The sequence below is a fragment of the Choloepus didactylus genome, chromosome 2, assembly GCF_015220235.1.
Source record: "Choloepus didactylus isolate mChoDid1 chromosome 2, mChoDid1.pri, whole genome shotgun sequence".
NCBI classification, from domain to species: Eukaryota; Metazoa; Chordata; class Mammalia; order Pilosa; family Megalonychidae; genus Choloepus; species Choloepus didactylus.
Genome location: NC_051308.1, coordinates 30,584,117 through 30,607,189, shown reverse-complemented (window position 1 = coordinate 30,607,189; position 23,073 = coordinate 30,584,117). Strand labels below are relative to the sequence as shown.

Genomic DNA, 23,073 nt, shown 5'->3' with positions numbered 1-23,073 from the left:
AATGCAATTAAAGCATTTGGGAAGTATATGATTTCATATTAAATTTAGATACGCAGCATATCACATATGATGCTAAGAAACAAAAATTAATCCTCCATAGTATGTAAGTGGAACTAAGGTAGCCCACATCAATAATAAGGGTGTGTGTCCTTGTGGATAAGGCAGCCCTTTATGCTCTAAAGATGTGAGAAACTGTACTGTATCAACAAGGTATCCAACAAGACATTCATTTACAGGGGAGAGAAAAAAATCCCATGTTCCAAACCCCAGGCTTCCACTTAGGAGAGTCTGTTGGGAAGTGATGCACACGAACTCCTCTTTGTCTGAACAATGTGCTAAACAGAAAAAGGCCAGAGGTGAGTCATGTGGGAATGGGTTTTTGGAGGGGCCCCTTTCCCAAGCCCTAAGGAAATGTTAGCTATATAATCAATGTAATGAGGCAGAAAAGGCCTGGGTAAGGCACCAGGAAAACCTATCCAATGCCCAGACACAGGGCTTACAGGTTCAGAGGTGGCCAGAGGCTTTCTGACCACGAGGTATGACAATCAGCTCACACTGTGTCACCTTGGGGCACTTCTCCTAAACCAGCTGTCACACAAAGACTGACATCACAGGTTTTTTTGGAGGGCCCCACAGTTGGCATTCTTCTCTCCAAAGTCACTAAAGCTTCACAAAGATAGATGATGGCAAATACGGTTACTGGGGACCTGGAGGTACTAAGGACAAAGGAAAAGTCTCATGACAGAGGAAAAAGCAAACAACCCAGCAACAGTGACACTCCACTTACAGATAGGTACCCTGACGAACAGAAAAGTTAAACCCTGGTGTGGCGGTTTGGAGCTAGGTAACCCAGAAAGCATGTTCTTAAACTTAATCCATTTCTGTGGGTGTGACTTCTTGTAAGTAGGACCTTTTGGTGAAGTTACTTCAGTTAAGATGTGGCCCAGCTGAACAAGGATGGGTCTCTATCCTCTTCCCGAAGGCATTATAGGAAAGGTCACAGAGAGAAAAAAAGCCAGGGGGAGCAGCCAGAACTGAAAGTCTGAGTGGAACCCAGAAGAGAATGGAGAAGCCAGGAGAGACCGCCATGTGCACCTGTCATGCAACAGAGGAGCCCAGGACCAGGGATCACCAGCAGCCAGCCCCAGAACGCTAGTTTTGGGAAGAAAGGATCACCTTGATTTGGACTTTCTCTTAGCCTCAAAACCATGAGCCAGTAAATTCCCATTGTTTAAACCACTCAACATATTTTCTTTGGCAGCAAGGAAACTAAAACACCTGCTAACTCCAAACCTGTAAGTCAAGGAAGGCCTGGATTACCAAGAGATGCCTGTCGGGCCTCATGGATGATATCCTATGCTTATGAGTCTCTGAGGCTTCGTTTTTACATTTCATTCTGATAATTTTCACATTGGGGGAAAATGGGTCATGATAACCAGTTGGATTTTTCAAATGTCAGGGGCTGAAGAGACTGATTCTCTTTAGAAGGGGATGGTGAACCTGACTCTCCTAAGCATGCACAGGTGGCAGGAGGTACAGGGATGGCACTCCCTCAGCTCAACCATCTGAAGTTTTACGACTGGATGTCCTGTCACCTGCAGAAAGCCTCAGGAATATGCAAGGGATGTGGGAGGATAAATTCTGCCGAGTTCCCCCACTGAGCAGGAACAGCCCCAGGCAAGCATAAAGCAGCAGCACAAATAGGAATGTGTCAGGAAGGGGAGGAGGCAAAGCAGAGAGTTCAGGCCGTAGATTCTCCACTGACAATTGTCTCATTTCCATAATTCTACAAAAGTCATTCAGTGAAAATGTCACACAAAAAGAAAAGCGATAGAAAAGTTAGCCTCTGTCAATGACTGGTTTCCTCCGAGGAACATTTATTAGATTATCATATTGACAGCACTAATAATGTTATGGATTTTAAATCTTCATTTCCCCAGCATCTTCACCCACTCAACAAATCCTTGTCATATGAACAAAGCCACTATCTGAAGGGACAGAGATGCACAAGTTAGTGCAGTCACCAACTCTAGCAACCTGTCATATCAGGGAGTTGAAAGTCTGGAAAGAGAATCCAAAAACATGTCAGTGATTGCAACCTAATTTCCACCTAGCTGTGAACAGACTATTGTTTGCATTTTTCTACCTTTTTCTTTGAAAAAGTTACAGGAAACTCCCCCCCTCCCCAAACACACAGGGTAATTACTATTTTAACCTTTCTCTGAAAAGGAAGGTGCAAGGACCATGTGTGAGGATGGGGGAAAGGCATGCCGGGGGCCACACAGGAGCCCTCCCCTCCTCCCCCCATGGTGCTAGTAGTGGACGGCACCTCGCTTGGCCTTTGCAACCACTGAGACTAGGGCAAAGAGCAGTTCATGGCTTTACCACAAAATCAGAGTGGCAAAAAGCGGACTATAAGGCAGCCTGAACTGCAGAACCATAGAGGTGACACGTGGGGCCCTGCGATCAGACAGGCTTTGCAGGCTGACTCCGGTGGCAGCACTGCCTGCCTGAGCCTCGAGGCCACACCCTGCTGCCCCGCTTCTCCAGCTCCTTCTCCAGCTGCTCCAGGAACATCTCGCCTTCTTAGAGCCCTAGACTGGATATTTATTCAAATCAAATGGTCTTTAAGAATTACTGAGGTTTGGTCTAAAACTCATCTAAAATAAAGCATATCAATCTTTATCCTAAAAATTTATGGAAGAAATTCACCGATTTTTTCTTATCTAAATTTCAATGAAGAAAGATCAGTGGGAAATCAGAGAAGTCAAAAGAAGGAAAAAAAAATGCCATAAGATGATGCAGAAAGAACTGATTTCTGGAGAAAACTAATCTTCAGAGGCAAACGTTAGGACTTTACTGTGAAAAATAAGCATTTTAATTTATAGACAATGTGCATCTGTGAGTCCCACCTGTAAACATCACCTCAGGGACAATGGCAGAGCATAACCCTTTCTTCCTCATCTGTGTTCTGGGGATTTCTTTCTGCTTTCCCATTTTATTCTGTGTGTGTTTCACTTGGGTTAGAAAAGTTTTATTCCTCCTCAGGTTCTGGGCAAAGTATCAAGAACTGTATCGATATGTATATTCATAAGGAATTTCACACTACAGAATCAAAGTGTTTTAGGAGCAGGCAGCAGGAAGAGGTGAGAGTGTTTTTCCATTTCTATATTAGACAGATGTCCTTTCCCACAACAGGAGGCAGAGTCATTTCCCTGCAGCAAACATATCTGAGCCACAAATGGACCTTAAACGTGATTAGATTTTGGTCAGACAGGCATTTTATAGGGCCATACTACATAAAAACAAACATGTTTTACATATATATACATATGGTGTATGTATGTAAATATACCTTGAAATAAAGCTGGTCATTGGAATGGGATAAATGTGAAAATTAAGGAATACTGTTGCTGGGGTGACTCCCTCCTGGAGATGAGAGCTCATATTTAGAGGGACTTCCGAACAGCAGCCACATCTGTCCTGGGAACCGTGACGCGCACAGAGGCTGGGTGACAAGACTGTTCTTGAGGGTTTGGGCCAGTGGGAAGGTAGTCTGCACAGTCAGTGAAAGCTACAGCACCAGCAGTTTGAGAGTCCATGCCTGAAAGCAGCAATGGGGAAGGACAAAAGTGTGCCCAGCCTCCTTTTCAGGGGCCACGCCCACAAGCCAGCCACACCTGGTCCAGCGGCACCTCGGTTCCCAGGAAGAGCACAGAGCTAAGAGATGAATCGCTCAGAATCTCAGCATCCTCAGTGTCTGAAATACAGAAACATCATCTACCTTCTTCTGTTTCCAAAAGTGATTACTGCTATCGGAACCATAACCAAATGTGACATACCAAAGAACAAAGGTAAATCCTATGAGTGGGCCACCTAGTCCTATAGGAGCGGGGGAAGAGTCAGCCCTGTTTCCGGTGGAGCAGGTACATAGGCCCTTGGTCTCATGGGCTTTTCAGAGGCCCCGCTATCTGGGCTGTGTACGCATTTGCCACACTTGTCATGCTTAGCAGATAAAAGCTTTTCCCCGAGGATATTGTTCTAACAGAATTATCCATTGCTAAGGCCAGCAGCATGCTCATCTTGTCTCAATCGAGGCAGCATAAAGGGGGAAGCCAGCCATGCATGTCTATCATTTGGACGATTAGCCCTTTTGACTGTAGATACCCCTTTGAAAGGCTGGCTCTCAGCAGCACCTAATTTCTTACCAGGAAATAATTTTCCTGCATCTGTCAAGGGCATAGAAGGATAAATGTCCTTGCAGTGTGTGATCTGAAGACTCACAAAGGAATCTGTGTAAATATACTAAAAATACCTCAGTAACCTATGACCAAACACAGAACTCAAGCATTGGAGACACAAAAGAGGCCACAATATTGGATCCACTGAATGGACTGAGAGCTAATCAGAATGACTCCTCTCCTAAGCTGCTGCTTCATTTTCTAAAATCAAGAGAAAGGCTTATTAATTCTGTTACTTAATAAAGGGTTTAGAGAACCCAACCAAAGGCAGGCAAAAGCTAATCAACATATACCCCTCAAGGCAAGCCAACCACTAGAGATCACTGAACAGTTTATGCCCCCGGTGACTTACGATCATCTCAGATCACTTTCTCCTAGTAGAGCTGGGATTATAAGGAGGCTGTTTATATCTGGAAATCTGACTTATCTGCCCTGATTTCCAATCTAGGGATCACATAACTTTTCACAACTTGGTTGATCTTGTAGGTCAACAATATTCATTTGGAAGCAAAGCGGTATTGTGGTAAAAGTACAGGTGGGAATGGGAGCTGGAGCTCCATTTGACCCCATCATTATCTGCCATCCTTGCTTACATCATTAATATCAAGTAATACAATACCTATAGGACCAGTAAGGTAAGTACAGGGTTGCCCACTTAATGGGTATTTATTAGATGTTTTATTGAATAACTGAATAAATGAACAAACATGTTTTTGTCTTTGAGGGCCATACATTCTAATTGGAGAAAAAAAGCATGATAAAAACAAAATATGATATAATGAAATTTTGTTATTTCATACAATGAACATATACATTACAAAGTAGGCAGGATTGTTATTTTAATTGATATAATTTAATTTATGATAGGTTTTAAAATTTTAGATAACAACTAAGACACTAGAAATTACTCACAATAAGATTTGGTGACATCAGATGGTAATGTGAATGAGGAATTGCAAACATGAATTATGTTGGCTCCAAATCCAGTTTGCAACTAGACCAGTGAATCCTCATTCGGGGGCGGGGGGGGGAGGCAATTTTCAGTTTGAGCTTTAACTGACTTGTGATCTGACATTTAGTGACTATGAAGCACTGAGGGAGGATATATGGACTCATAAAAATTGTCCACCATAAACAGGGGTCCATTGCCCAAAAGCAAAACACTAAGAGATGCTGTGGGATACAAAGGAGGTGCTGGTGGCACAAGGATGTTACTCTAAAAACTCTTTCCTATCATAACATTTCAGCTCCTTCCCACCTCTGTGTCCACAACTTCTGCGAGTTGCTAAATGATTGAACAGACATGGATGCATATTCCCATGTATCAGGAACATGGGGGGAAGGTGTCAAGGAGGAGGTAAAACTGGCGTCTGGAAGATAATGTCGGAAGCCAATCTACTGGTCCAGGCATGAGGTGATTATGTCCTAACTGGTGACAGTTGGTGTAGAGAGAAATGGATGCAGATAACATTTTGAGAAAAAAGTTAAGAGAATTTGGTGATGGATTAAATGTGGGATGAGTAGAAGAAATATAAAAATGACGCTGAAGTTTCAAGTTTGGGTAGAATTATCACTTGACCTCTCTGATTTGTTTCCTCATTTATAAAGTGGAAATTAAAAACATCTGCCCCTCTTTTGTTTCTCAAATGTGGATGCTCTCTAAGCCCAACTCTGCAAATAAATTCATCACCCTCCCCCTGACGTGGGACAGGACCCCCCTCCCCCCCACCCCCTACACCATTCCTGGTGAATGAGTCTCGCTGACGACATGGGACATGGATTCCAGGTTGAGAAAGCATTTTGACCAAAAGGGGGAAAAGAAAGGCAACAAAATAAGGTTTCAGTGGCTAAGAGATTTCAAACAGAGTCGAGAGGCGATCCTGGAGGTACTCCTATGCAAGCTTCAGCTAGATATCCCAAATGGCCACAGTATGATAAGCCCAAGTTAACAGTAGTCCTGAAAACCCTAAAGAATACCCAGATCCCCATCTGAGACTCTATAAAAGTTTCACTCACTAAAGTTTATTCTTCAGAAACTTAAATCCTCCAGAGAGCGCCTATGCCAGCTAAGTTTCAAAACCCAGAGGCAATAGTCTCTTGAAGAACATCAACCAGATGCGTCCCTCTTTCCCATAATGTCAACATCCCTTTTCAACATGAACAAGTTAGGGTGGTCACTGCGTAGACATCCCTGAATATCAGGGAAGTGATTAAACTAGAGGAAGGGGTAGCAACAGACAAGATGGAATTTGACAAAGGATTCTGAATACTGAATCTCCATATAATTTTCTTTTTCTTGGTTGCTAGGGTATTAGAATAGCTAGAAGGAAAGAACTGAAATGGTAGAACTGTACCCATAGCATTCTTTGAAATTTGCTCTATAGCTGCTTGCTAAATTGTAATTTAAAAGGTGTCACCTTTTTGTGAGTATGCTAGATTTCACAAGAAAGAAATAACTGAAACTATGGTACTGTAACTCATAACACGTTTGGAAATTTCCTATATAACTACTTGTTAAATCATACTTTGAAAGTTATTACCTTTTTGCATATATATTCACAATAAGGAAATAACTGAAACTGTGAAACTATAACCCATAACATTCTTTGAAATTTGCTAACTACTTGTTAAATTGTACTTGAAGAGTTATCACTTCTACGTATATATGTTATATTCCACAATAAAAATATGATTTAAAAAAAAAACACCTGCCCTATCCTACCCATAGGTTTGCTTCAAGGGAAAGATAAATGATCATATGAAAGTTCTCAGGAAAAAAAAAAAAAAAGACAAAAAGAACTATAAATATCTTGTGTTATCCAGGGTCTCTTTACTATTAAAGAAGCCCATAGCTGAATTCTTCAGTTCTGTTTTCTTTAAGGCCCAGTGGGATACTTGGGGAAGACAGTCAATATTCAATATACAGTGGGGCAAATCATACAAAGAGAAAGAAAGAAAATTTAAGTGGTCATTTGCCTAATCCTCTGACACCAACATCCAAACTCAATTTCCAGCCATCAGGCTCTGCATCCTCCCCTGGTGGCCTTTCCACATATCGTATTCACTGACCGCATGGAATATTATTCTTCACATCCATTCAAACTCTCTAGATGCACCTTAAGCCTATTTCTCATCTTTGTTCTGTAAGCACGGAACAAAACTAATCAACTTCATCATCCTAAACCTGGAATTGCTCATAACCTCCTCTTGTTCAGAGTAGGGAAGACAGAGAACTAAATGTCCAGTTTTAAAATCATTCGTCCTGTAGTTCTCTTGTATCCTCTCCAGTTCAGCTTAAATTCAAAAGCATAGCTTAGATGAATGGCTTTAGCACTTGGGGAGATTTTGAAACTCTTGGGATTGTTTATTATGTCCCTATCCTTAACCCTTGTTATAACACTCAGCACAGAGGTAGACCATGCAGGAGGGGACACAAAATACAATAATTCTTCATGGCCTCAGTTTCTTTTAAGAATCCCCTCACAGTGCCTTGATGAGACCTTGTGATTCCAAGGATCAGAGTGTACTGCCACTAGGCTGTACTACTTGCTGGTCAATAAACACTCCTCTAGCACCCTGTTTCTTCTAAACCTTTCCTTACAGCAAGGGAAATGCCACTGGACTATATGATGCTTGAGATGTCTTTCAAGCTTTTTAAAGAAGTCTTTGAAAGCCCCTTTTTCCTTCAAATTATAACCCAAGCCTACTAATTTAGATTAAAACTCAGAACGAGGAATGATGATAAAGAACAGAAACAGACAGTGGCGTGTTCCCCTAGAACCCTATCCTACCTGTACTCTTAGCATTAAGGCAAAGGAAGAATAGTTTTGTCCTGAGATTCAGCTACAAAATGCTGCAAAAGTCTGCAGAGATCAGTTAATGGGAGCCATTCAGAAGAGGGTGGGTTTTTTTTCTGAGTTATTCATGGTGGGCTGCTGAATTATCAGTATGGTTTGATTTGAAGAGTGCAAGAAAGCCTCCCCAGTGACTCCCAGGGGTGTGGAACTCCCTGGCAACGTGGGACAGGACTCTTGGTGATGAGATTGGTCCTGGCACTGTGGGATTGAGAAAGCCTTCTTGGACCAAAAGGGGGAAGTGAAATGAAACAGAATAAAGTAGTAGTGCCTGAGAGATCTCAAATAGAGTCGAGAGATCATTCTGGAGGTTACTCTTATGCATTATATAGATATCCTTTTTTAGTTTTTAGTGTATTGGAATAGCTAGAAGGAAATACCTGAAACTGTTGAACTGTAATCCAGTAGCCTTGATTCTTGAAGATGATTTTATAACTATATAGCTTATACTGTGTGACTGTGTGATTGTGAAACTTTGTGATTCCTACTCCCTTTATACAGTATATGAACAGATGAATAGAAAAAATGAGGACAAAAAGTAAATGAATAGTAGGGAGGGAGGTGGGGATGGGATGTTTTGGGTGTTCTTTTCCAGTTTAACTTTTATTCTTATTCTTTTTTGTGTATGGTAATGAAAATGTTCAAAAACTAAATGGGGTGATGAATGCACAACTATATAATGGTGCTGTGAACAACTGATTGTACACTGGGGATAACTGTATGGTATGTGCATATATCTCAATAAAATTGAATTTAAAAAAAGAAGAAGAAGAAAGCCTTCCCAACCAAAACATCCACAACAGCCCCATGATGCCCGTACTCCTGCCACTGGTCATCCCTTTGGATTGTCACTGGAGGCCACAACAAAACGTGGACACGTGATTGAGGAGGGATAGGTCACACATCACACCGTCCTCTCTCTCTCACTGGATCCATCAACAGCCCCTGGGAATGGGAGAGGAGGAGGGTGCTCACAATGGGAATGGCGGCTAGAGAAGGCAAATCTGCAACTTCACCCTTTGGGAGGATGGGACTGGGACACAGCTTTGTTCAACCAGACACTGAAAGGGTATCCAAATAAGAAGACTTGAAATAGCTCCTGAAAATACAATAAGTTTTTCCCCATCTAAGGAAAGCTCTTCCCCAGATGGAATAAATCACCAAGCAGGAAGAATACTGCCATATCACAGTCAGCCCAGCGGTATCTGGAATATCTCTGGGGAAATATTAATTGCTGGCCTTTATGTGTCTGCTTATTTCTACAGTCTGGCCTGCAGAGACAATAAACATTGACTGTGTCTTAAGACAGAAGCCACCTGATTAATCATCAGTTGCTACTTCTGACCCTTAGCCCTGGCTGGGGGGCAGGGCTATCCACCCTTGGAACCCAAGACATTAGTGCACACATTGCAATTTTAAGTTAACCCTGTGCTCTTGGCTAGCATACGGCCAGAGAAGGCAGTTTCAGAAATAAGCATGTTGCACTTGAAAGCTTTTGCTTTGGGGGAAGAGAAGCAATAATATTTTTGCCCTTAATTTACGACCTGAAGAAGAACATGCATACAAGAAACACTGTACAAATGGCTAGCGAAAGTATAAAAGTGTTCTAGAATTAAATGTGCTCCAGGGGCCTACTGTCGCCAGAGCATTCCTGACGATGATATCTGAATTAGAATAAAATTTCACCATAACGAACTAGAAAAAACAGTGGGAATACAAATTTTGTTCTTTATAATATTATTCTGGAAAGCAGACTCATTACTTGGAGTCTGTAAAGTTTGTTGTGATGGAAGTAGACTTGTATGCATCTTAAATATGGGTTTTGGTTAAAAGCTTTATCTAAGACGCACTGTCAAATTACCATTTTCTCTGTATTTTCGAGTTACTGCAGGCAGTATTTAACCCACAGCTTTCAAGTAGCTGATGCCATCGGCTCTCCAGAGTTGGCAACATGTAAAAGGGGATGGGGAGCAACTCTGGCAACATGCTGGGTACAGGACATGCAAACACGGCCTGGTGGGGCTCCTGCTCTGGAGAGCGGCAGTGCAGGACAGAGAGGCCAGCAAACAGGGGAGTCCCAGTGGACAGGAACAAAGTGCAAGTGAAGTCTGCCCAGGCAGAACGAGGCCACAAGGTTGAGCAGCACTTGGGCAGGGAACAGGAGGAAGGTCTTTTTAAGGAAAAGACTCAGAGACAAAAGAGAAAAGGGTGTGGCACGGTTAGGGGACACCGAGGCTTAAACATGGGCTGCGATGCAGGGGTGGTGGCCTTGGGGAAGGTTGGGTGCTGGGAGCCTGACTGGGATTTGGGATTGGGTTGTGCAGAGCCTAGCAGGGCCTGATTAGCCTCTTCAATGTAAGCTGTTAAGCGAAATGATTAAATTTGGTTTTGGGGAATATGATTCTGACAGTTCCAAGGATGCAATGACAAGGGAACAGAAATGGGAGGATGCACAGTAGGGAAGGAAACAGGAGCTTGTTGTAAAGTGCACACGAAAGACACTGTGGCCTGAACCAGGCAGGGTGGAGAGCAAGGACGGGTCCAATATTTGGCTCAGTGGGGAGGGCTTCAGGAAGAGACAGCGAAGTGCATTTAGCACACAAAGCATCTGAATTTTGCTAATTCCCACCTTTAATAGACTCACTTCAGAATCATATACCGATGACCCCACATTCATTTCTTGAGCCAACACATTTTAAGTACCAGTTCCTGTGTTGGAGGTGGGGGGAAGGGAGTAGGGTGCAAAGACAAAAAGGAGGTTTTTCAAATTCACACAAGGAATTTGCATCTAACAGGGGAGTCAACAAATAACGACACCACAACTTGATGAGTGTGTACAGATGAGGGTGACTCGCGCGCCACCCAGAGCTCCAAGATCAGGGGCTGCTGGCAGAGGAGAGTGTGAGGAAGATGCAGGGGTCTTGGCCACATTCAAACATGTAGATTCAGTAATGGCTTTTACAGATGGGAAACTGGTCACTACAGAACCGGAGTGCATAAAATTTGGGAACAGAGTTCCAAATCCCGAGGCCTGGTCCTGGCTCTTATAGTAAGAACACGTTGACACAGCAGAGACAACTGTGAATTTTTTGTAAAATTCACTTGAAGTCCCTTTTAAAGCAGTGCCCTCCCATTTCAAGGGTGTAACTTAATGGAAATTTTTGTCACCAGGTTATATTTTTTTAAAGTGTCCACCTGTCATATTAACTGCAAAAGGTTCAAGTCACAAACCAAATTACCTTCTCAACTCTAAAACTGTATTTATGATTCCTGACTTACTGCACACTTCCTAAATCTCTCTCTGCCTCTGGATTTATTGACTACAGGCCATTTAAGAAACTCTCTGGGCTTTGTTCTTGGACGTGGCCACGAGCACAGCTGAGAGGTGCTTTGAACCTAAACGCAGCCAAGCCGAGCAGGCCAAGCAGAGTGAGCCTGGGGGACAAAGCTGATCCTGCCACTCCTCGGTGGCTGCATCTGCCACCCGGGCAGGGAAGTTACCCGCAGCCGCCCCCGGGGGAACAGCTGGAGGGGTGCCATGAAGCATCTGTCACAGGAGGTGGAGGGGGCAGGGGGCGGGAAGGGCCCTGGAATCAGGCTGCGAGAACTGGGGGTAGAGCCTCCCATCACATCTGACGCCCTCTGTGGCTAAGAAGCCTCGGTTTCCGTCTCATTTGTAAAATGCCTAGTAGGTGGGAAGATTAGATGGGCTGGTGAATCTGCTAGGAAACTATACAGTATCCTACAAGTGTAATAGTGATTATTAAAATGTGCACAGATGTGGTATTGACCCAAACCAAAGTATCAGAGGTAGCACGTGGAGCAGCTCAGAGCTCAGACTCCAGGGCAGACCGGCTGGCCTCTGACTCGCTGTCCGAGTTCAGGCACGCAGTTCTCTGGGCCTCAGTTTCCTCATTGGTAAAATGGGGATAATGATGGTCCTCCCTTTTGAGGTTGATTTAAATGAATTAATGTAGCCAAGCACTTAGAACAGCAATAGGCACACAGCAAGCAGTTTGTGTTAACTACTATTATTACATCAGAAACAGAAATGCTATTCCCACTTTAACTGGAATACAAATGTCATTGCTGAACCAGAATTACAGATAAACCATTCAAGTGGTTCACTCCACAAAGAGTGAGCTTACCTGACGTCTTAGTTATAAAAACTGTCAGTTCGGCTCACCTGGCTTCCATGTGCAGAAGTCTCTGCCATTCAGGTTTGCCCCTCTCCTGGGCAGAGGACCCTAGCACACACCACATGGCTTCCCTCTGTATCTGCAGCGGCCCAGGCCGTTTCCCAAATGTCCAACTCTCCCTATCTACCCACCTACTTATTAACTCGTGCCTGCACTATTGCTGTTTCATTATTAATAAGCCAAGATCAAGTTGGAAATAGCTTTGCGCTGGTGGGTTTTAGCACTGCCTCCTGTCTGCCCAATGGCCCTCGTGAAAAACAGCCGCCCACCAGCTGGAAAGATTTCACAGTTCCCAGGGTGCCCGCAACTTGTTCACCCAGGGCAGCACTTCCCCTCACCTCCAAGGCCCTCTGATTTCTCCTAAAGGGGCTGAGACCACCCTCTGCTTAGCATGTCTGCACAGGCTGCTATCATCCAGGCCACCCGTGAAACTAGAAGGCGTTTGGCCTGTATCGCACCTTAGCACAGGTCTCCTTAGGGGCTATGATTTTGAACATGAGACCCTAAATTCCAGAATATATTCTCTCCAGAGCACAGGGGAGCCCGGGAAAGGCTGTCTGGGTGGAGACAGGATCTGTACATTGGTCATCATCATCTGAAGAAACCTCTATGGGGACAGGGGACTGAGAGCTGGTGGAAAGAGGCAGACAGGAGCTGAAGGGAAGAATATCTTCACGGGAAGACAGCTAATCTGACAGCAGGTTTAACAATTTGGAATCCACATGTCAGATTTCCTAGTGAAGGGAAAGACTGACAGATTGACAGGTTTGCGTTTCTCCCTTTCCTATAAATTTATGGGGGCCCCTAGAAACTTCAAGAAGCTAACAAAGGTTTTCCGGACAGTATCGGCCATCCTCCAGTGAAGGAACCCAATTGTTGATCATTTACCTTGGACACTCTATGGCCTTAAAACTGTAACTTTGTAACCAAATAAACCCCCTTTATAAAAGCCGATCCATTTCTGGTATTTTGCATAACGGGCAGCATTAGCAAACCAGAACAGTAAGTGACATGGTTGCTGAGCCTGGACGGATGAGAAGCATTTTTTAAGGCCAAAAAGCAATAGGGAGATGAACATCCCTGGCAGAGAAGAAGGCAGGTGAACAGACAGGGAGATATAAAATGCCTGGTAAATGCCTGTGACATCAGTAGCATATGGCATGGCATTAAAAACTCCTGTCTAGAGCCAAAATATTGAAGATACTGTTTGAAACAAATAGAACAGCCCAAGAATAAATAAAAAACCCTCGTAACTCACTGTGCATTTCGTAGTAAAACCAGAATTCCTTAATTTTAATTTAAATACCAGGAGCCTACATATACAAAGGCTTTGAGAAAACACAATGCCTACATATACTATGTGCATAACATAACAATGAATTTTTTTCTTATATGATCTGACAAGAATTTTGCCTTGACTCTTGTCAAAGATTCGAGAAGATTTTTCTTCCGTAATAGTAAATTGCCTAGACAGAAAATGCATGAATTAACTCTCTACCCTTATCGTTACTTCTCCAGTCCAGGGGTAAATGAGACACTGGGACCCAGGGTCTTTAGAGTGACATTGTCAGGCAGCATTTTGCCTTGCAAATAAACATGTCTTTTCCAAGCATCATGTTGTTACTTGTGTAAATAATGACAAATTATTCAAACTGAATATTAATGACAAGGTGGTCTCCCTGTCTTTGAAACTTTCTGATCTTTGACCCTGAGTAAACAAACATTTAGCCAGCACCTACTATGTGCTGGGGGCTGGGGATGTGGCATGGTCCGATACCATCTCTGCCCGCGGGGAGTTCTTGGTGTAGAGGGGAATATGACAAACTCAACAAAGCGAAATAAGTGCTGAGTGAGAGCCAAGCACAGGGTACTATGGGAACAGCAAGAGGCCTCAGGAGCATGGGGGAAACTCCCTGGGGGAAATAACATCCATACTGAAGCTTGAAGGATAAGGGTAAGGATGAGTTAGCAGATAAGGAGGAAGATGGGGGGAGCTTGTCCCAGGAAGATCAGAGGTCTGAAAGTGAGAGAAAGTCCTCTTTGCAGCACTTGAAAATAATTCTTCAGAGTTCACAGGGGCAGGCAGGAAAAGATGGAGCCACAGGGGAGGGAGAAGCCTCCTGAATAAGTTGGACCTTCTACTAAGGGCGATACAGACCCAGGGAGAGCCTGATGACAGCTGGGTGAAGACTCTGGCTTGGAATGAAGGCAGGGAGGCTCTGGGCATAATCCAGTCTCAGTCCCTCGCTGGGCCTGGGAGCCACTCCTGTCCTTCACAAGGGGAACCCAAGAAGCCTCAGCTGGTCACAACTAGCACAGTATCCAGGCACTCGTCATTTCCACTGCTGCTCCGACTCTAATCCGAGGACCCTAACTTCCTAGGAATCAAGGACCTTCATAGTGTCCAGTGTGGATTCCTTACCCCTAAAACCTGAGGTGTCCAATGACTAGCCTCCTGGTAATAGCCGCTGTCCTTTCAGCAGCTACCCCTTGCCTCCCTGACTTGGAGGGCTGTTGACTAAATGCCTCACCTCTGGTTAGATGAGCAGACTCTGAGGTCTGCCTCAATTTGGATGTTTGACCAAAGCTACCCATATCTCTCCTGTGCTTCTTTCCCCCATAGGCTTAAATTCTGGTCTGAGACCTAAATATGGACTCACATGCCCTACACCCGTCTCTTAAATAGGCAACTAGCTTCCCTATCCACAGGTCTTTTAAGAATCTTAATCCCAGCCTTTCCTGGTCTGGAACATCCCCCCAGGCCCTGAGAGCCACAGGGCCAACAGAAGAGGCTTTCCCACAGCCCAAAGCCAGGTCTCATAACTTGTTTTCTCAGGCACAGTCTTTGGAGCCTCACGATTATCTCGTCAGGGAGTATGATTAGTTTCCCCATTTTGCAGATAAGGCCCAGGGAAATTAAATACCTTCCCTAAGGTCACACAGCAGATGAGGGAGGATAGCTGGGATTCTAACTCTTGACTTCTGTCTCTAGGTTCTATGTTCTTTCCGCTACACACATTCATAAACACATCATCCTCCTGGTGGAGATGATAATGGAGAAAGTGAAGATGGTGAGTACTTCCTTCCTACCTACCTACTACTCTGCAAAGCAATCTGGATCATTTCTTAGATTTTAAATAAAATCCACTAAAATCTATGAACCTTTTCAGATTTTCTGCTAGCTGGAGATTAATATATATAGATGTCTATGGTCATTATCCAAATTATTTGGAAAATTCTAGCAATCCCTAAAATTTTTAAAAACTGTGCCTATTTTTGTTTACATTGCATAGGCAATGTCTAGTACATACTGCCTGGTATTTTTGAATGAATGTTTCTTAGATAATATAGGGAGTTGGCACATGGTCTAACTTGAGACAGAAATCCCTTACTGCCTTGTTCCACGTGTGTATGTCACAGTGTAAATCTCTGGTGGGGTTAATTTAGGAGATTGGGCCCTTCTGGCTGTGGGTAAGCGTTCCACACTGCTGGGTAAGTAGGATGACTACAGTGAGCCATAGTGGGGGTGATGGTTAATTTATGTGTCAACTTGGCTAGGTTATGTTATCTAGTTGTTTGGTCAAACTCTAGCCTGGATGTTGCTATAGAGATGAGGTTAGCATCTACAATCAGGTGACTTTAAGTAAAGGAGATAAACCTCCATTATGTGGGTGCCCTTCATCCCATTAGTTGAAGACCTTAAGAGCTAAGAACTGAAGGATTTCCAGAGGAAGAAAAAATTCTGCCTCAAGACTATATCATCAACTCCTCTGAATTTCCAGTCTGCTGGCCTCCCCAACAGATTTCGGACAAACCGTCTCCTACAATCATTAAGCCAATTCCCTGAAATAAATCTTGTTACACACACAACACACACACACACACACACACACACACACCATTTTAGTTCTGTTTCTCTGGAGAATCCTGACACAGTGGGAGTTTGGGTAAAGAGAGAAACAACATTTTCATAAAGATTAATGTGCTGAAATCTGGGCATTTATATGCGACACTCGTTCTACAGAGGAAGCAGGTCATAGCCAGCATTAACTGGCGGACATAAGACCATGCATCTGGAATCAGTGACTATAAGAAGCTCTGACTCAGGGCTGCCTCCCTGTCTCTTGGGATGCTGCAGCGTTGCTGAGGAAGAGTCTCAGATTTTCCTCACAGTGCACATCTCTCTGATTCACTCTCTGGTCAGACTTCTACATGGTCTCTTTCCTCTAAGGTCTGTTGAATATGCATGCCACTTTCCTCCCCCTAGAAAATGCTAAATGATCATGAAATAAGTAGTTCACAAAAGGAACTCCCAACCAAATCATCATTTCAAAAGCATGTAGTAAATGCTCTGTAAATACTGATTGAATAAATGACCCCCCTTCTCTCTGGCACTTTGTTTGGCTTGGGTCATGGTCTGAATTTTATCCATTTCACCCTCTGCATATCTTTTACTTGGTCTTCCTTCCTAAATGCTCACAATGCTTCCCACAAATCATCTAAATATGCAATAGATGACTTTTGTTTGCCTGCCCATCCTTTTTCTAGGGCAGCATCTTCTTCTACTTGGGAATGCCTCCCTCCACTGCCCAACCCTGAACTTCAAATGGGAGCAGCCATTTTCTTACACACACACCCAGTCTGGACTAATCCTAGATCTTCTCTGAAATTTTTGGGTTTAGGGCCAGAGAGGACAAGAGCCTATCTGGTCTGCTGGTGGAAGCTGTTTAAGATATGACACTTTGGAATTACGTGAGGAGAAAAGCTGGTTTGACTAAACTGGAAAAGAATGATGCCAAAATGTGTCAAGAAGAGCAAATAAGAGACAAAGAAAGAGAGCCAGAGCACCCCATAACCTAGTGACAAGGTCCCTGACCTTCCCATGGTCTGGTTTCCTGAGACGCCAGTGTCCTTCCAGTCCTTTCCACTACCTGCCAGCTTGAGTCCCTTTTGTTTGAAACCAGAAAGACTTCTCATTACCACCAAAGCCTAGTCATTCTCCTTCACTTCCATCCCTCCATTCCCATTCCAAACAAACCATACAATCTTCCAGTACACACATTATACAAGATAACTTCAGAATCTCACCTATCACTGACGTCATTTTCATTTCTTAACAGAGGTATTCCAAAGAAGGAAACTAGGAAACACTGGAATTTTGAGAGGTATGAGGTTTCTCCCTTGGTGGTAAAAGCTGAATGGGAAATGGACAGGTGTTGCTGGAGATAAACAAAGCTCCTTGCTTCATCCCACCCAAGAGAAGCAAAGTACAACTTCTTTATCACATACTTTCAGGAGAATTCTATCCCATGAGTTTTCATAAGAAAGATTCTAAACGAACACACTGTTTTGCATACCTCCATGTTCATTCACACGAACTAATTGCAGGAGAATAGCATATAACACATCAAAGTGTTAAAAATGAAACACAAATGCATTCCTTCCTGACTGCTGCACCGTCCCTTGCCATCACAATGCAATATGAACACTGTCGGAATATTATAGCGTACTCAGTAAAGAGGAATGAGGGAGAAAGCTCAGCAGGACGCCAATTATCTTGCGCAAATTTCAGCCTTATCTGTTGTGATAAGCCAGAGTGATGATGATAATAATAGGTATTCTTACTTTGAGTTGTCTACCTAAGGAATGATTTTTAACTCTTTCAAATAGCAATTTCTGGGCTCCTTAAGGGCAAAGATCATGTTTTAACTCATCTGTTATTCCCAAACAGCTAGCACATAGCAGGTACATAATACAGGTTTCAGTGAATGAATGGATGGACAGATGGATGGATTAATGGATAAATGAACGAGAGATAGAGGAGGCCAAAGCAGCAGGACTAATCCCATAGTGACTCTGTTATGCTCTCTATATTCTGTATTTTCTTAATGTCTTCACTCCAGGGAGTTCTATTTACCTGACACATTGCTAAGTATTTTCAAGGACATGAAAGTAATGTAAACCAAGATCCCTACACCCAAACAGCTTAAAGACTCACCGGAGGAGATAAACTATACCCAAAACAATGGGAACCATATTAAAAAAAGTAGTAAATGGTTAATGAGAAAAATCTGTGCTGGGGATAGTACATGAAACAAAACACTAAAGAAAAAAAGGAGCAGGGTTACGGATAGGTGTGGGAAGTTGAAGAAAGTGGGCTTTTAGCCAGCTGTGAAGAGTGGGTAGGTTTGGACAGGGGGATCAAGTGCTCCATGATGAAAGATAAGCAAGAGCGAAGAACAGACAGGGAGGACAGGCATGATGGGTTCAGGAAGTGCTGCCCCTCCCAGATTTGTCTCCCCTGACCACAGGCTCAATAAAAACAACAAATTTCTTTAAAGGTGAAATTCAAACATTGCTACTGTCACTCACCTGGTGTTCTAGACACAGAATTCTCAATGGAACTGGATCACCCAGATGGTTCAATGCAGTCTAAGATGAAAGTAAATATCAAATCAGCTCCAGAAGTCCTGTTCCATCCTAGTTTTGGGCCCTGAATGTTCACTTTTCTGCACTAGAGCTAAAGAACTATCTCCTTTGCCCTCATGGTATTTGTTTTGGTCTTTTAAAATTATTTGAACTATCAGTTTACTTTCATTGGTTTAGTTAATGCATGGAGGCATGAGCCACAAAAGACGATCCATACCATCATAACTTTTAAACAAGGGATGAAACATTGTAGTGATAATTACAAAGAACTAAATGGTTGAAGGCCTTTCTGAGATGGGAGGCTGAAGGAGAAAGAGGTGGGACTATTGGCAGCAGACGAAAGACAGCTCAGCTTCAGCTGTGTGTCCACCACCCCGCAAACGCAGCTGCAGCGCACCAGCCAGGGACATTCACTCACTGTGCTCTTTCTGCAAACCAAAATGACTACATGGTATGTTTGTAGTAAGTCTATTCTTACCTTAAGTCTGTTCCAGCTTCCTCAGATGTAAAATGCAGGTGATTATAACAGAACCTTTCTCACAGGATTATAATGAAGATTGAATGAGTTAATATGTGTGAAACACTCAGAAGAGTGCCTGACACATAGTAAATGGCTAAAGATGTCATATTACTAGGAAAGCAGTACTGCTCTAGGAAACAAGATGGGGTCTTATCAATCCACTATTAAAAACTGTCTTCTATTAACCTATAAATGCTCTAAAAAAATTTTTTTTTAAAGCTGCATCATCTCTGCATCATCTCTGGGAATTCACTTGCCCTTTCTCAGTGTCCTTATCTCTCGTAGGACCTACCCTCACACCACTCCCAAGACTCACCTCTCAGAGTTATATTAAGGATCAAGGGAGATTCTATAAACCATAAGGCCGTATACACATGTGAAGGCTTACCATACAAGAATGGATATTCGGATGATTCCATCCATCCACGATTCAACTGAGTACCTACAGTGACCGAGCATTGTGTGGTGCTCTGGATACAGAGGGGAATGAGAGGGACATAGCCCTGCCCTCATGGAGCTTACAATCAATAAAGAGATGCATAAAACATAGACTTATGCAAATCAGTCATCTAAAGGGTGATAAATGCAATAAAGAGAAACTTGGGGTGCTAAGAAAACATATAATGGGCACCTAACCCCAGCAGGTTGTTTGGCAGGGACTTCCCTCAGGAAGTGGCATTTCAGTGGATACCTACAGGATGGGCAGGCATCAGCCAAGCAAAGGCTGGAAACTCTGAATAAGAGCAAGTTTGGTGGGTGAAGTGAGAGCAGGGCCACCAGGCTTCCTACAACCATTCACACCAACACTTTTACCACCTGCAGTTGCAAACAGCCTGATTTCAGGATTGTGTGGGGAGTGAAAGTGTGAATGGCATTTTACTAGTCTTTGAGGTCCTCTGAGGCAGCTGTAGAGTGGACTTTTTTCACTTTTTATAGAATGGGGAATGGAGGGGTGTGAGAAGCTTGGCAAACAAACCCTGCTCTCTGTTTTCCCCATTTCCTGTGATTGCCTTTCTACTCGTTTATATGAAAACACAACCCAGGGAGTATTACAGTGATTGGATTTGAAAACTTTGCCTTTCACTGAAAAACTCCTGGTGCAAACATGGCAAAATATTTTCTCGAAATATTTAAAACAGGGAGCAGATCAAGACAACAAGGGCAGGATAAAGCTGAATCTGTCACTCAGCTCATCCATCTGGGTAAGGCATTCAAAAAGGCCCTTTGTCCTCCCATTCCCAAACTGGAGGTAGGGCTATGAGGTCAAGCTGAAGCAAGTAATCCTTGGGGAAAAAAGTCTCCTTTTTTTTCATGTAAAAAAAACTGAAAGATTCCATAGAGGTAACCACTTCTGGGCTTCCTGTTTCAAGGCTCAGATAGAAAGAGGCTGGGAGTGACTTATTTAATAGTAATAACAGTAGGAGTGTTAAGAGTTTGCAGACTGGTTCTGCTCTGCCTGATCCCATTCTGACTTCACACCCCATGCACAGGGGCTGCTTTTCCAGAGCCATGTCTAGGCACATGGCATCAGTGGCGGCTGAACCAAACTCCCCACAGGGTCTCCATCTTCGAAGGTTCTCCACAAGTTGGTCTGGGATGCTCCAGCCTAACAGTTGTGCCTGAGAGTTTTCAGGGTGCATAAAGGGTTTTTAAAGCAGTGCAGGTGGGGCTGCTCTGTGTGAGTGGCTGAGCATTTATTGCAGGGCCCCTGCTGGCAAGCCGGGCCACCTGGGAGCATCTGAGAGGGAGAGAGCAAGAGAGCACTCCTTCCAGGACATGCAGTTGTGATCTTGCACTTTCTAATAAGAGAACCGAACTTACAAACCTAAGAGGCTAGCACTGGGAAACATTGAGAACACTGGGAAGCAGAGACTGTTTTTCCCCATCACTAGTTTTCAGCAAGGGGAAAAATAAAACCCACAGACTTCTGGTTAGCTACAGCTGGCACAGTGCCCCACTAATAAATCCACTAAATAGTCACTGTTGGTGAAAAGATCTCAACAGAGCTACAGGAATTTATTCAAAATTTCTAGCTGAATAATTGGCTGAGTTATGGAACATAGTGGCGGACCAAGGAAACAGGAATAGAAATTCAGACGGAATTTTGTCCCTAGCACTAAATACTACTGTAATAGTTCTTTGTCTAATTGTTTTATCTGGAAACTCAAATATTCAAAATCAATGCTGGAATTTAGAGGTCAACATTATAGCACAGAACTAAGTTGGACTTGTAAAACAACATGTGAGAACAGAGGGTCTTGTGTTGTAACTCTGAGTAGCAAGAGGATTTTTACTGCAAAAACCACTGAACAATTTAAATTAAAATGTTTTGCTTTTAAGGAGGTATCAGAGAGACTGCTCCCCTCCATAACAATATATTTCAGCCCAAAAGTTCTCTATGTGATACAAACCATTCAGTAGGCAAGAACAGCATTTCCTACTCTGTTTAAAACACAAAAGAAAAACTTTCTGATTAACTCAGCAGTTTGGACTCACCATTTTTTAATAAAATATTGCAATTGATTCCATTTTATTGGGCTAATTATAGAAAATCATGATTAACTTTCCTTTCAGCAAGAGAAAGACATAGAAAGATAAGATGCTAGAATTGTTAGCTTAAAACATACCTACTATTCCCATTCTCTCGATATCAGTAATTGTCTAATTTTGCTGAGCTTGACTAAAATGTGATTTTTGGACAAAGAGTGATCAAAAGTCCTATTCTGGCATTATAATCAGTCTTATTGCCCTTTGGTTAATCCAGAAAGTGGCATTTATTCCAGAAGAATTCTCTAATTTTATCTCACATTTTCATTCTATAAATCAGGATGCTAATTAGGGATTACAAGTATTCCAGGAGGCCCCAAGCCTACACTCCAATCATGGTAAAGGTTTCTGACCTTTAAAAAGTCCCCTTATAAATCCACCTTCCTCCTCCTCCACATACACACACAAAATCGCACACATGCAAATATACAGACCTAGCATCTCCATTTAATACCTAAATAGAGCCAGTAGAATTGACACGGAAAGCCACAAAATGAGGGAAAAAGATTAAGAATCTCATTCAAATTCTGCTCTTAATTATTCATAATTGATCACCTTGTTACATTCCAAACTTTAAACTTTGGTCTTTCCCACATAAATGGGTTGACAAGGTACTTCATTTTTTTGAACCTCCATTTCTTCATATGCAAAATGAGAGGAATGAACAAGACGGTCTATAAGAAAACTCCGTGGTGAGGGATGTTGGCTGTGTTTGACAGCTGCCAGTGAGGGCACATCTTCTTTTTGTGCTGCCAGTTTCCGAGAGCAACTCAACATGCTGAGGAGGAGTAAGTGGGCCCAAGGACCATTAGGGTCTTGCAATTTAGATGTTCATTATCACAGCTCCTTCATTCAGGATGTATCCTACACGGTGCTCAATACCTAATCAGAACTTAAGTTTTGTTAAAAAAAAAAAAAAAAAAAAAAAAAAAAAAAATTTTAAGGGTTTTCCCACTAAGGCCAGAAAACCTGCTAGATAAATTCTAAAAGAGCTGTAACACTTGTAAAAATTTTATAATCAACATTTACTGAGTGCTCCCTATGTAAGCTGGCACTGAAGGAAGCATGATTCCTTCTTCCAAGAAGTTTACAACCTAGTAAGGGAAACCGAAAAGGACTTTTTATTAGAAATGTAAGTAACTGGATTTTAGCTTGCCCACAGATATTTCTTGTGGAGTATGACTTAAGAAGCTATCAGTGTCTAGAGGGCTTCATGTGTCCCTGAAACTTAAACCAGAAGGTTTTCAGAAGATCCCAGCTCTTCTCCTGAAGCAAGCACGGAT

The 23,073-nt window shown here is 42.9% G+C and overlaps 1 protein-coding gene and 1 non-coding gene across 7 annotated transcripts in view; both read right to left on the bottom strand.

The window, feature by feature from the left end:
• Positions 1–23,073, bottom strand: part of KIF26B (kinesin family member 26B) — a 534,059-nt gene that overhangs the window by 120,193 nt on the left and 390,793 nt on the right. The window lies entirely within an intron of this gene.
• LOC119528332 lies at positions 22,732–22,793 on the bottom strand. Its single transcript, XR_005215640.1, has one exon. It is a non-coding gene; the product is annotated as a U7 small nuclear RNA (small nuclear RNA).